Source organism: Helianthus annuus, chromosome 13, assembly GCF_002127325.2.
Source record: "Helianthus annuus cultivar XRQ/B chromosome 13, HanXRQr2.0-SUNRISE, whole genome shotgun sequence".
NCBI classification, from domain to species: Eukaryota; Viridiplantae; Streptophyta; class Magnoliopsida; order Asterales; family Asteraceae; genus Helianthus; species Helianthus annuus.
The window spans coordinates 126,290,778-126,304,452 of NC_035445.2; the positions used below are offsets into that span (position 1 = coordinate 126,290,778).

Genomic DNA, 13,675 nt, shown 5'->3' on the forward strand with positions numbered 1-13,675 from the left:
GGCCGCTATATTTTTGAGCAATATGATCACATAGATTGGTAAATGGTGCTGACACACTACATATGTAATAAATCTGATTGGGCCAACACTTGAAATTATCTCACTTGTAATATACTCACATGCACGAGTTAATCAAATTTTGATTGGTTCGACAACTGATATTACCGACAAGATCAAATTTAATTCTATTGGACCTCTTTTTAAATGTGGCCAACAACAAAGATACCAACTGATTGCCGATTGGACCTCACGCAAAAACAACTTATCAGTACTGATTCAAGCGGAATCAGTCTACTGTTTTTACAAGCGAAATCAAGACGTAACGTGTTGGAGCGAAATCAAAATAATACTTTCGAGCGGGATCTCAATTACAAGCGGAATCAAATGAAAACTTTGAGCGGAATCTGACGTTAACCCTCGAGCGAAATCAGATGTTTGGAACGTAATCAGATGTTTGCAGTGAAATCAGGTGTTTGGAGCGAAATCAGAATGATTTTGGAGCGGAATTAGGATAATTTTGGAGCAGAATCAGAATGATTTTGGAGCGGAATTAGAACCTTAGACACCAAACACTTGATTTCGCTTGAAATTCAAGCGGAATTACCAAACCCTTCGTTCGAGCGGAATTAGATTCTAGGCCATTTTTAACCAATTTTAAGCTGTATTTTAAGCTGAAACTCTCAAGGGTTTGTAAAATATCAATTTTACACAATATGTCAAAAATTTGGCCGATTTTAACCATGAAAATTTGAACAATTGTGAAAAGAAGGTGTAGGAATCAGAATATTCCAGCGAAAACGAGCTAAACGGTAAGAACTCTTCCTCCTGAGCTCTGATACCACATGTAGGACCGTGAAACGACCTAAAGAGTCGATCAGAAGAGTGCTCAGACAGAATCAGAGGCGGAATTCATTGATTCTGTCTTCGTTTAGCTTGTAGAACACTGAAAATACTATTTATAGTCTCTTGTATATATCAGAATGTGATTACAGACTCAAATACACTTTAGCAGGGCTTCACCGTCAAATGCAAGAACTGGACTACCTGATTTCGCTCGAGACTGCCTATATATAGGCTTGGGGTTCCGCTTGAACATGCATGTGCATTTCGAGCGGAATCAGAAATTACATTTGGAGCGGAATCAGAAAGTTACATTTGGAGCGGAATCAGAAAGTTACATTTGGAGCGGAATCAGCAATTAACTTTTCGAGCAGAATCAGGATATTAAGTGATTTCGCTTGAAATGACATTGTGTCATTTCGAGCGGAATCAGCACTAATTCACATATCCTCGATTTCTGTGCACTATACAATCAGCCCTACACTAAGACTCGAACGAAGATGAAGTCGACAGACAAATGCACCAACAGACTCCCCCTTGAATGTTGACGGAAGTCTTCAGTGAGAGTCTTCAATCATGACAACTCTTCAATCTTGATCGGTCTTCTTCAGGAACTTTTCCTGGAATCATGTACCCGGATCTTTCTCTGTAGCTTCTTGAATTCTTTTTAGACGTTCAGTCTCATTTATTTCATAATCAGAAGAACTCGAGGAGCTTGTTTTACTTTTATTGACATCATCACCTTCAACATCATCAAGAACCTTAGACACCAAACACTTGATTTCGCTTGAAATTCAAGCGGAATCACCAAACCCTTCGTTCGAGCGGAATTAGATTCTAGGCCATTTTTAACCAATTTTAAGCTGAAACTCTCAAGGGTTTGTAAAATATCAATTTTACACAATATGTCAAAAATTTGGCCGATTTTAACCGTGAAAATTTGAATAATTGTGAAAAGAAGGTGTAGGAATCAGAATATTCCAGCGAAAACGAGCTAAACAGTAAGAACTCTTCCTCCTGAGCTCTGATACCACATGTAGGACCGTGAAACGACCTAATGAGTCGATCAGAAGAGTGCTCAGACAGAATCAGAGGCGGAATTCATTGATTCTGTCTTCGTTTAGCTTGCAGAACACTGAAAATACTATTTACAGTCTCTTGTATATATCAGAACGTGATTACAGGCTCAAATACACTTTGGCAGGGTTCGCCGTCAAAGGCAAGAACTGGACTACCTGATTTCGCTCGAGACTGCCTATATATAGGCTTGGGGTTCCGCTTGAACATGCATGTGCATTTCGAGCGGAATCAGAAAATTACATTTAGAGTGGAATCAGAAAGTTACATTTGGAGCGGAATCAGAAAGTTACATTTGGAGCGGAATCAGCAATTAACTTTTCGAGCGGAATCAGGATATTAAGTGATTTCGCTTGAAATGACATTGTGTCATTTCGAGCGCGGAATCGGCACTAATTCACATATCCTCGATTTCCGTGCACTATACAATCAGCCCTACACTAAGACTCGAACGAAGATGAAGTCGACAGACAACTGCACCAACAGGTTATAGTGAACTTAATCTTTTTGATAAAACCAGACTATAACCTGTTCAGTGCTCAACGATCCACAACGACACTTCGCTCCACGTGCAAGGCTCAACCCTTTAGATGGTATGGTCTATGATTATGTTACCTACTTGTTAGTTACATTTGCATGGTGCGTTGTTTATGGTATGCTTAGTTAACATGGTAGCATGTTGCCCTTATTGGCCCTACTGTGCTCGCTTTGACACTCAACTTTTTACTTGAAACTTGACAAGTAGTGATCAAATTATTTTTCCTGTTTTCTCCTCACCCAACTACGACAACTGCTTTATGCGTTCTATTTATCCATACGATTGTCTCGACATGACGTCGCAGTTACAACTAGAATTCAGATGTGACCCTCCATACATTCGGTTTGCATGTCGTCATTCACGTAGACTAGAAACGGCCCAAACGAACTCAGATTTAGGACAACAATATACCCACGCGTCCATGTTGACGAACCCCATCATCTGCACTAGTCGTTGTCACCAGAAACGAAGCAGTCATAGTTGCACGCGTTTGTCGTTTTGCAACTAGAAGCCCTACCAACCAAACTCTGTTTCGGATAAGTGATATACTCATGCGACCGCGATGCAACCAACGTCTCTTTCGTGTCGTCCCGCCATACACCACCACTGGAATTGCTTCTAGAGAACACATTAGTTGGTTGAATTCTTCGGTTATTGTTGGACTCTTGTTTTCACTCAATTCTTCGTATAAACCTCACAAATCTCATGTTTCTTCGACCTGCAACCGATATGACGCAACGCTAACAACCATACCACGATTTCCACCAATCACAAGATTACCCCATTACCCTGTTGGGTGGTTAAGTCTTATTCTAACTTGAGTTACACCTTCGTATACCTAACTTAGCAAGTGTATGCTTCTTAATGACGGTATAGTCTTCGAGACATTCGTGAAAGGAGATACGGATCACCCAACCTACAGACGAACACGATGATCTATATGTTTCCCATACCCCTCCTACATTTCAAGAGTCGTATTTTAATTCCATGATAGTTTTCTTTAATATGCAGAACCTTTGCACTAGCGCTTGTACCGACACATGATTGTTGATTAATGCTATGCCTAATTTCTACCATTGGCTTAGACCAATCCATCATTCTCTTACCGTAGTGATATTTCGTTCTCGCTTCTCCATGCAGAGACACTGATACGAACTCACCCTAGTTTAGAGAATTTGGAAGGCTCGACTTCCGATCATTGATGATCACTTCTTGAAACCCTGAGGATGGTGATGTGTTGTTGATATGATCATACCTTCTTGAACATGTTTTCGCGTCCTTTCTTGAAACCTCTTGACTACACATGCATATTTCAGATCCATTCACACGACCTAAGGAAACTCCTTTGAATTTGGTTGCTTGCTGGCTCGATAAATCACAAACTTATCTAAGTTCATGGATCAAGGTGAATCATTCCTCCTTCGCACGTAGGCGAGCTCGACAACTATGACAGAAGTTTAACTCTACAAACTCGTGCAACAACCATCCTTCCCTGGTTAATTCTTATTATGCTTAATATACCAACGTGGCACTTACATTCGACAAACGACGTTTTTCATTTTAACCTTATGCAACTTGTGTACGACCAGTTATACCCTCGACAACAGGTAAACCCCTTTTTGCATGTTTCCACATCCAATCACGATATACTCCTCGAATCCTATTATCCTTATCCTAACAACATTGTTCGCGAACTCTCGCTTGGAGGAGTTACTCTCTACAAACGTTACTCGAGGAGCAATGGGCCATGAATATCACAGATATAGAGGTATCACGAGAACTGTCCTTAGAACTCGATACGACCGAGATAGGTTCCCAGTCCCGACATTCGAATTCAGCCTACCTTAGCGGATATGCCACTTGTTTTCTTTGACGACATCTGAACCTACTCCAAAAACTAGTAGGAATCCGAATGATACCTACGCCTTACCATAGAGCTCCTACAACACAAACAACCTTATATTAAGTTTCCAACGTACGACCTTTGACGTCATGAAGCCTGCTTTTCTTGATCGTAGGCACAAACCCTCGCAGCTCTAACCCGAAATATTGCTCAGGAATCCGTGTTTCAACAGTTAAAGGTGAAACTCTGTAGTATACCCATTCTTTCGTTACCAGAAGGCACAGATGATTTTGTTGTTTATTGTGACGTGTCTATCCACTGACTTGGTTGTGTGTTGAAAGTCATTGCTTACGCATCACGCCAACTCAAGGCTCACGAAAAGAACTACACTACCCAGGACTTGGAGTTGGGAGCAGTAGTGGTTGCACTCAAAGATGTGGAGACATTACTTGTACGGTACCAAGTGCACCATCCACACAAATCAGAAGAGTCTCCATCATATCTTGCGTCAGAAGGAGATGAACGTGGGTCGAACTCCCCAACGACTACGATTGCGCAATCAAGTATCATCTAGGCAAGGTCAACGTTGTGGCTGACACCCTTAGTCATAAGAAAACCAACCCTAAGTGTGTACGTGCGTTACGGCTTACTATCCACTCTAGTCTTCCTACCCAAATCCATAATGCTCAGGTTGAAGTATTGAAGGAAGAGAACCTTTTAGCCAAGTCCATGTGGGGCATGGGTAAGTAACTCAAACTCAAGATGACATCGGTTGAGTAGCGATGTAATCACCTGACTAAAACTGAACGTTTTCTCATGGTCAAGGAAACCGACAAGTTTTCAAATCTTGTAAACATCTACTTGAAGGAAGTAGCTGCTAGGCGCAAGGCGCCCGACTCCCTTTGTCTCTAGATATGACTTACGTTTCACGTCAGATTTGTGGCAAGGCATGCACAAATCCCTCGGCTCACGATCATGCATGAGCACTACTTAACATCCACGAACGAATGGTCGAACCAAACATACCGTCCAAACTTTTGAAGACTGATGCAACATGTGTCACCAATTTTGACAACGGCTGGAAACAACACCTACCTCATTTAGAGTACTGATGGAACTCAACCTTATGAGAAACAATTTTACCCTAGTATGGGTCACTCAGGACGTGTAAACATTATTAAGAATGTCTTGGTGATTGCTTGCATACTACGCACGTTCGCGTCGTCATCACAAAACCTTTGATACAGCCCACACCCAAAAGGGAGTTAACAACTGTTTACTAAAAACAAGTGTCCATGGTTTGGGACAACACACTATTTCCCCGGTTTGGGAAATACATATGGCACCCTAGCTTGGGACCACACGCACGTTCTTAGAATAGTACACATCCCTGGATTGGGACCGCTTTATATTTCTTGATTAGAGTACTACTATCCCTGGATTGGGGAGAAATACTTTTAGATGTATTGCTATAATTTCGATGGGTAGCTAATAAACTCAACTTTATCACTTCATTGAGGGACCGGGTGGGACCATAACCCTCAGGCAGAGTAAGCTGCATATAGATCGAGTTCGTTGGAACTCACATCGTGACCCAGGGTTTACTCAGGAACGGAAAGATCAGGTGATGCGCACGCATCCCCAGTCGTTTGAGAACAAACTTCCAGCATCATTTTTTTTAGAATCACGTTATTTAAATTTTCGGGACGAAAATTCTTTCAACTAGGGGATGATGTGACACCCGGCCTTCACAGAGTGAACACAAGCTCCGTTAACTTATACATATTCACTTAGGCATTTCATTTGAGTTCAGATGAACCAAGTGTCTCGAAGAGTTCACATACACTCACGACACAATATTTTTTAGCAAATAGATATAACTTATGTGAAACTCCCTACTGTGTGAAATGAGTATAAACTACGTGAATTTTTCATGTTATGCGAATTTCGTGACTTTACGTGATACATGATTTTATGTGCTACGTGTCTTACATGATCCGTTTTGTGAACTTTTGTGAAGCTATGTGTATTTCCGTGAGACCATAAGATTATTAACGAACCGTATATCATAGCTTAAATTTCGAGGACGAAATTCCTGTAACATGGGGAGAATGTAACAACTCGTACTCTCGATCCCAATTATCGGGAGTCAGTTATTTTACCGTGTGATTATTATTATTAGCTATTATTATTATTATAATTACTATGGTTATTATTTTATTTGTAAAATAATAATAGAAACACGTGACGAAAGGTTTAATATTTATTTCAATTATCGTTGTTTTATTAATAAAACCGAGCCAGAGCGAGGCGTCTAATCGTTTAATGAGTTCACGCACTTGGGCTAGGCCCAGCCTAACTAACCTAAACCCTACTTATTTAAACCTACTTATAATCCCTCTCCCCCTTGCATCAGTTCACATCTACACCCACCAAATTTAAGAGAGAGGGAGGAAGCAGTGAGAGGGAGACGAGCAATGAAAAAGGGGAGCCGTCATCCCTGTCGACTCCGGTAATGGCAGCGCCGTAGTTGTGGTCCGGGTCCGACAACGGACGTTAGCAGCAGGTTGATAGTGAGCAGAGAACAGAGGCATCCCGCATCAGGAGGAAAGAGTGTTGTAAAAGTCGCCGGTGACGGTGGAACCGGCAGCAGCAGTAGTAGTGATGGTGGTAATTATTCATGGCTCCGACGGTGGCTGACCGGAGCAGCAGCTACGGAGGTGACGGCGGGTCTCGGCTGGGATGGTAACGGCTCGACGGCGTCGGGACCAAGACGAAACTGGTTAGTTTGCTTTGTATATTTAAGTTGGAGTGTTGATAAATTTTCGATGATATTTGAAGTTGTTAACTGTTTTGAATTATTGTTGTAGTTTGTATCCTTTTGATTGTAAATGGTGTTTATAATGATTTGATAAAGTGTTAAATGAAATCTGATATGTTTTCTTGTGACCGATTATTTATTTTGAATTTCTTGTGGTTATCTGCAAATGGTAGAATTGTTAATGTAAATAAAAATTTACAAGTATGTTTGGAATAATTTTGGGCACCAAAGTTTTGTATATAGATTCAATTGTTTGGTTAACTGTTTGTTCATTAAGAATTGAAAGTTGTTAAGAGTATTGACCACAAAACTGTTTCTATGATAAAATATTTATATGATAATGTAATATACGATAATAAAAGTTTTGAGGACAACAGATTAATCAGGATCGGGTTAAATACTTGTATTATAATTGGATTTTGATTGGCTTGTGTTATATGTTGGAAGGTTTGGAACTATCTGATGTTTGTGAAAATGAATTATGGTATAACCGTCTAAACTAATACCCTTGTGTCCCTTGTGATTTTTGATTTGGAAATGAAAATATGATCATATGTTGGATAATTGGGAATTTTGTGTCTACACCAAAATGATTAACTATGAAAATACAAGGATTTGAAATTGTTATAATTAGTTGCAATTTATTTTAGGATATGTTGTTATTAAATTGTGGTAAACAAGTCGCACACCACGGTGTCGCACACTACTAAGTGTGCGACCGTGGAAGCATAAAGTACAAGTAGTCAATGCATGACCGTACACTTGCCAGGAAGGTCGCACACTTGTCAATGGACCGCACACTCCCGTGTGGGTCGCACACTTGACAAGTGGGCCGCACATTAAACATACTTTGGACCTTATTCTAGTGGGTCACACACTAGAAAAGCCTAAATCTTTAAAAGTTCGCACACTCACTGTCCCATATTATTATTTCATGATTTATTGTTTTATACATGGAGTATTTACAGCTAAGGTGTTATACGAAAATTGATACTTGTACACTACTTGACAAATACGTGTTAGATACGTATAGTTTATACGTGATTTCTTGTTTATCGTCCTAATTAGTGATAACTATAATAGGATATGGTTAATCAAACTTAGGACAAATGCTTTATCTGCCGAGCAAACCATGGTGAGTTCACACTCTTTAAAAGGCATGGGATTCTCGGTGGTTGGGAATGGGGTTAGAGAACTAAAACGGAACCTACATATCCTCCTTGGGTAGGATATGTACCGCCATCCTCCATGGGTAGGATGCCAATATTAATCCTGCGTATTCTCCTTGGGTAGAATACGTACGTTCGTCCTCCTTGGGTAGGACAACAACCTTAACTTACTAGACAAAACTCTATCATGAAGTCCCTCGTATTTATATCGACTTAATCGCCGGGCCAATGGTGAGCGGGTCATTAGTTAATAGCGCTATTAGGGTTGACAAGCCTCACACCGTGCCGGTAGGACGGGCGTGTACTAATGGATCTGGACACTCAGTCAATGATGATAGACATTGACTTAGGGCACAACTTACTTTCGTCAGTTGTCAATATGGTAACGGTCTAGTGGTTCACATGGGGAAGCCCCCACTGATTATGGATATGGTTTGGGAAACAAAGATACTGGTTAACTCGAGGTTTACGAAACAACTTATGGTTTTCAAAACAAGCGTTTAAAACTAAACAACAAACTGTGAACTCGCTCAACTTTGTTGTTGACTTGTTGTTACATGCCTTGCAGGTTGTTAGGTATTTATGGAGCTTGCACGAGGAGACGTGATCGTTGTGGGGCATGGACAGTGGTGTGCCATGTTAAACATTTGAAACATTTAGACTTACGCTTTGGTTGTCAATATTTTGCTTCCGCTTACAACTTAACTATGTTTTGATTGGACACCAATTATATTGTGTTGGATTTTATATTTACGTACATGCTTTGTTCAATATGATTGGTGGCTTGATCCTGGTCATGTCATGCCTCCAAACGGTGATACTCCGCTTGTGGATTTTGGGGGTGTGACACCTCCCTATGATAACGTCGTAGGCAGAAGGCATGTTGATTATAATGAAGGTGAGTGGCTTGGTTCTTTCCATTTCACCTTCCTTGAAGCAGACATCGAATGTCAGTTGCCTTATAGGCTTGATGGGTATGTCAGCGATGCCCTTGATGGATGACACAGCCGGTTGAAGCCTTGAACGCTCCTGATCACTGAGTAAGTTGGAGTATTTTTCAAACATTATTTTGGTCGCTGCACCTGTGTCGATGTATGCTTTGAACGTCTTTAATGTTCTAACAGTGGCCTCCACAACCAAAGGGTTTGAACGATGCCCTTTTTGTGGTGGTGGGAAGCACAGGCATTGAAGCTCCCAAGCTTCCAGGCGTTGCCGCTTGGTAGGAGTCCCTTCAGTGACATTCACGATGTTTACTTCTTTGTTTTTTCCGTCACCCATTTTATCCTTCACTCCTTTAACAATGTGAGCTAGTTCCTCTGATTTGACGGCTTCCTCAATTCTCTTTTTGAGTTGGAAGAAATCATTAGTGTGATGTCCATTCTCTTCATGGAACTCGTAGAATTGGGTGGAGTTTTCATTTCTCTTGCTTTTAGGAGGGGCCTTGGCGGTCTGAAGCTATGTCTGACTTCCTCAGTTGCAAGTATTTCTTGAGCGGTTTTGGTCAAGGCTGTGAAGTTCACGGCCTTGTCCTTGCTCTTCAGACTTTCGAGGGTGTCTATCATAAGAACCGTAGTTGCCTCTTTTTCAGCTGGGGCTATTGTGCCTCCAGCTAGGACCCCTCTTTCTTTGCTCCTTAATGTCAACCGTCTCTTCCCCCTGATATGAGCCTCAGCCCTTTCAAGGGCTTCTTCTAAGGTTTTGGGCAGGCACTTGTTAAAGTCCCTGGTAAGGTACTTAGAGGTGATTGCATTCATGAAGCCTGCAACCCTCATCTTCTCATCGGCTCCCACATATGTTAAACCCTCCTTTTTGTACCTCTCGATAAAATCCCTGAGGCTTTCATCGTCCTTTTGTTTGATCTTGAAGATCACAGTGGCATCTTTCACATATCCCCTTTGTTGTGAGAAATTAGCCAAGAAACCCTTTCTTAGATTATCAAAGGTTTGAATGTTTCAGGCTGGCAAATCATTGAACCAGATCCTAGCACATCCAACGAGGGTTTGCATGAACATTAAGCAACACTCGGCGTTGGACCATTTCTCTATCCTTGCTGCCCCTGTGAAGATCTGAAGATGATCTTTTGGATCCTTCGTTCCATCATAGGTTCGTATGTGGGAGGGCATCTCTATCCTGGTTTGAAAGTCATAATCAGTGATTTGCTGAGAAAAGCATGACAAATTGCCTGGTTTGTATGGTTTGGCCAAATCCTCTTCCATCCTTGCACCCGTGTTGTTGTAGGTGTTCCCTTGGGTGGCCAACACTTGATTAATGAAGTGTTGCCAAGGGGAGCTTGCCATCATTTGGGCCATCATTTGTGGCATGAGGATGAAGCCTTGAAGGCTTTCGGGTGCAGCTGTATAGTTCACTCCTAAAGGAGCACTCATGACGGCACTTCGTGCCAAAGGGAGAATGGACAAAGCTTGCGCCCATGTGGTTGTTGCTGGAGGTGGAAGGCTTGCAACAGGAGATTGTAACAGCTGATCCAAGGTTAGCTCGTGTCCCAATGGGGCACCGTTTGCAACTGGCTAGGAAGAAAATAGGGGAAAGATGTTGGATCTGGCCTCGTGTACGTATATGGACTGGAATTTGGAGGTAGATGGCTGGGACCAGCTTCATTCCTGGACACGGCTGGTTGTGAGTTTGTGAAAGGAAGAACAGGCGGTCTAGGAGACAATGATGGTTCTGGTTCATCGTAGTCCAGCCTAATCCTGACCCCTTTGTCTCTTTCCCTGCTCACGTATTGGTTTAGGAGGGACCTTAACTGTAAGAAGTTGTTAGCGACCCCTTCAGGGGTGAGGTCAATACGTGAGGGAGTGTTGGATGCACCGATGTTAGGAGATGGAACTCCTGAACGAGACGGGGTTGGTGTTTGGAAGGTGAGAAATTCGGGGTATGTTGCTCCTATCGGAGTGCTACCCGGTGTTGAGAAGGAAGTAGGTATAGCCACATGAGTTTGGCTAGTGCTAGGGGTAGAGGTGCGAGGAACTTGGTTTACCTCTCCCGGAGATTCTCCTTGAGACATGACGATTTCAGAGAGAACGGAGCTACACTACTGGTCTTCTTTTGAGAGAAATGAGCGGCGTAGCCCCACAATGGGCGCTAACTTGTTGTTACAACAAATACGAGACCTTGAGTAGTGGACAGGCTGGTTAGGCAAAAGGCTTCAAGGGTTGAAGTTGCTAGACGTAGAAGGAGGTTCACTAGTTGTGTTTGTAATTTACTTATGATCTTCGGCTGACAGAAGGAATTGTTCTATTTCCAAACTTTACCTTCAAAAAGCGTAGATTTTTTTATTTTCTTTTTTCCCCACCACGAATCATGTGTATTTCTCGTAAGACTGAGAGTAATAAAAAATATCAAATCGCACCATCTCTGTAATAGGTAAATGCCTCTTTTTCTTCTGAAGTTGTCGGAATTATTCGTAATAAGATATTGGCTACAATTAAAAAGGTTTTATCAATAAAAATTCCATTTATCCGCGATCTAGACATAGATAGCAATCCATTCTATCATTGCACTCATTACTTCTCGCGGGAAAATGATCCCACAAGGAAAAGAATTCTACAGTACGAAATAACATAAAAACGTATTCATTATCATAAAAAAAAAGAGATGGTCCGTCTATTCAATATTAAAAAATTCAATATTCAAATTATTCTTTTTTACATTACAAGAATTGATAAGAACTAAGAAAGAAATATGAAATAAATATGGGAACCGGATTCGATTCCATCTTACTGGAATAGTCTACCAACGAAAGAATCATCATCTGATGAAAATTGAATAACCACCCATTTTTTGTGTTGTGTATTTACGGGTATACACTATACAATCAACTATAAAAAAATTGTTTATCAATTTGTATTTTTAATAGAATGTAGATATTTTGTTGATAACTCTAAAACGAGCCTATAAAGCAATTTGATCATTCTTCTGATATGGAATCATAGTCTAAATAGAATAATGATCTAAAGATATCTATTAACCATAAATATAGACCCCTTGCTCAGTGACTTCATTAGAATTTCTAATTTATTGATTTAATCTGGTCGGTATAGTATAAATAGATAATCAGAAAAAGAAGAGAACATTGTTTTTGCAAACACGAATAGAATTTTTTTACGGTTTTTGTAAGAAATAAATTTTCCCTTTATCCTCCCAGCCTAGAAGGAAAGATCCTGCTTTTACTATAATTTTACTATGATGAAAAATTTTCTATTTTTATCGCTTTCTAGTTAGAATTGATTGGTTGTACCTAGCCAATAATCTAATATGAATGATTCACTCTGTTTTCTGTTTTTTGGATCATATTCAGCCTCAGATGCAAGGGCAAGTAAATTGTGTGATTTTAAGTGAAGAAGAGAAACATGCTTGGAACAAGTTCTCGGAAGACAAGAAGAAAGATCAGAGACCCAAGAAGGTATGAACTGATCCAGAATGTCTGAAATGAATGCAGTGAGATGTCTTTTATAGAGAAGGTTTTCTCCCAAAGGGAAAACCTTTGACATAGTGAACCTTGTTGCAGTAGGAGGCTTACCCTTTTGGGGGTTGAAGGCTTTGGACCTGCGGATAAAAGGCTGTCCCCGTTTTTACATGTTTACTTTTTTGGCTGAGTTGGTGAGATATCAGTTGATGTGACTGATTACTGTGCATGGACTCTTCTACTCACAATACTTCACAGGTTTTGAACCCTTTAACCATTTAACCTTTTAAGCTTTCATCTGTTTTAGTCATATTACTACTGAAGATTTGGCCTACCCCCGTCATCAAGGTCCAACTAGATTGTGCTTAAATTCAAATTTAACTACTAGTTGCTATGGCATTGCAGAAATCGAACACTTAAGACAAATCCACTTGCCCAACCTGAAAACCGATTGAAACTGGCCCGATTAACCCGAACCCGATTAAGCAAAAATCGATTAACCTTAGCTTTTTTTGTATTGAGTTTTGGATAAATGTTTCCGGTCCAAAACTCGAAAAACCTGACCCGATAAAACCGAAACCCAAATAAATAACTCGACACCCCTAACGTCATGTTTTCTAGCCATCTAGTGTGATATAGGGGTGCTAAAAATGTCGTGATCGCAGATTAGTCGGTCTAAACCTACACGGACCCGAAAATACATATGAACCTGAATACAACATGAAGGTAATTACATTGGTTTGGGACGAATATTGCTAGTCCTAGTCCCATCCTTATAATTTAGCTATTTAAATTCTATTCACCTTTTAAAAACTCCTACATCCCATTCTTCATATATATATATATATATATATATATATATATATATATATATATATATATATCCATTCAGTAATAATTCATTTTTATGCTTTTTATTTTTTTTATTACACCCACAATTACTTAGGGGATGTTTGGTAGCCTA

The 13,675-nt window shown here is 40.5% G+C and overlaps 1 long non-coding RNA gene across 1 annotated transcript; it reads left to right on the forward strand.

The window, feature by feature from the left end:
* Positions 1-6,707: 6,707 nt before the first annotated feature.
* LOC110899281 lies at positions 6,708-9,045 on the forward strand. The gene is made up of 2 exons (XR_002570088.2): positions 6,708-7,080; positions 8,857-9,045. It is a non-coding gene; the product is annotated as an uncharacterized LOC110899281 (long non-coding RNA).
* The last annotated feature ends 4,630 nt before the right edge of the window (positions 9,046-13,675 follow it).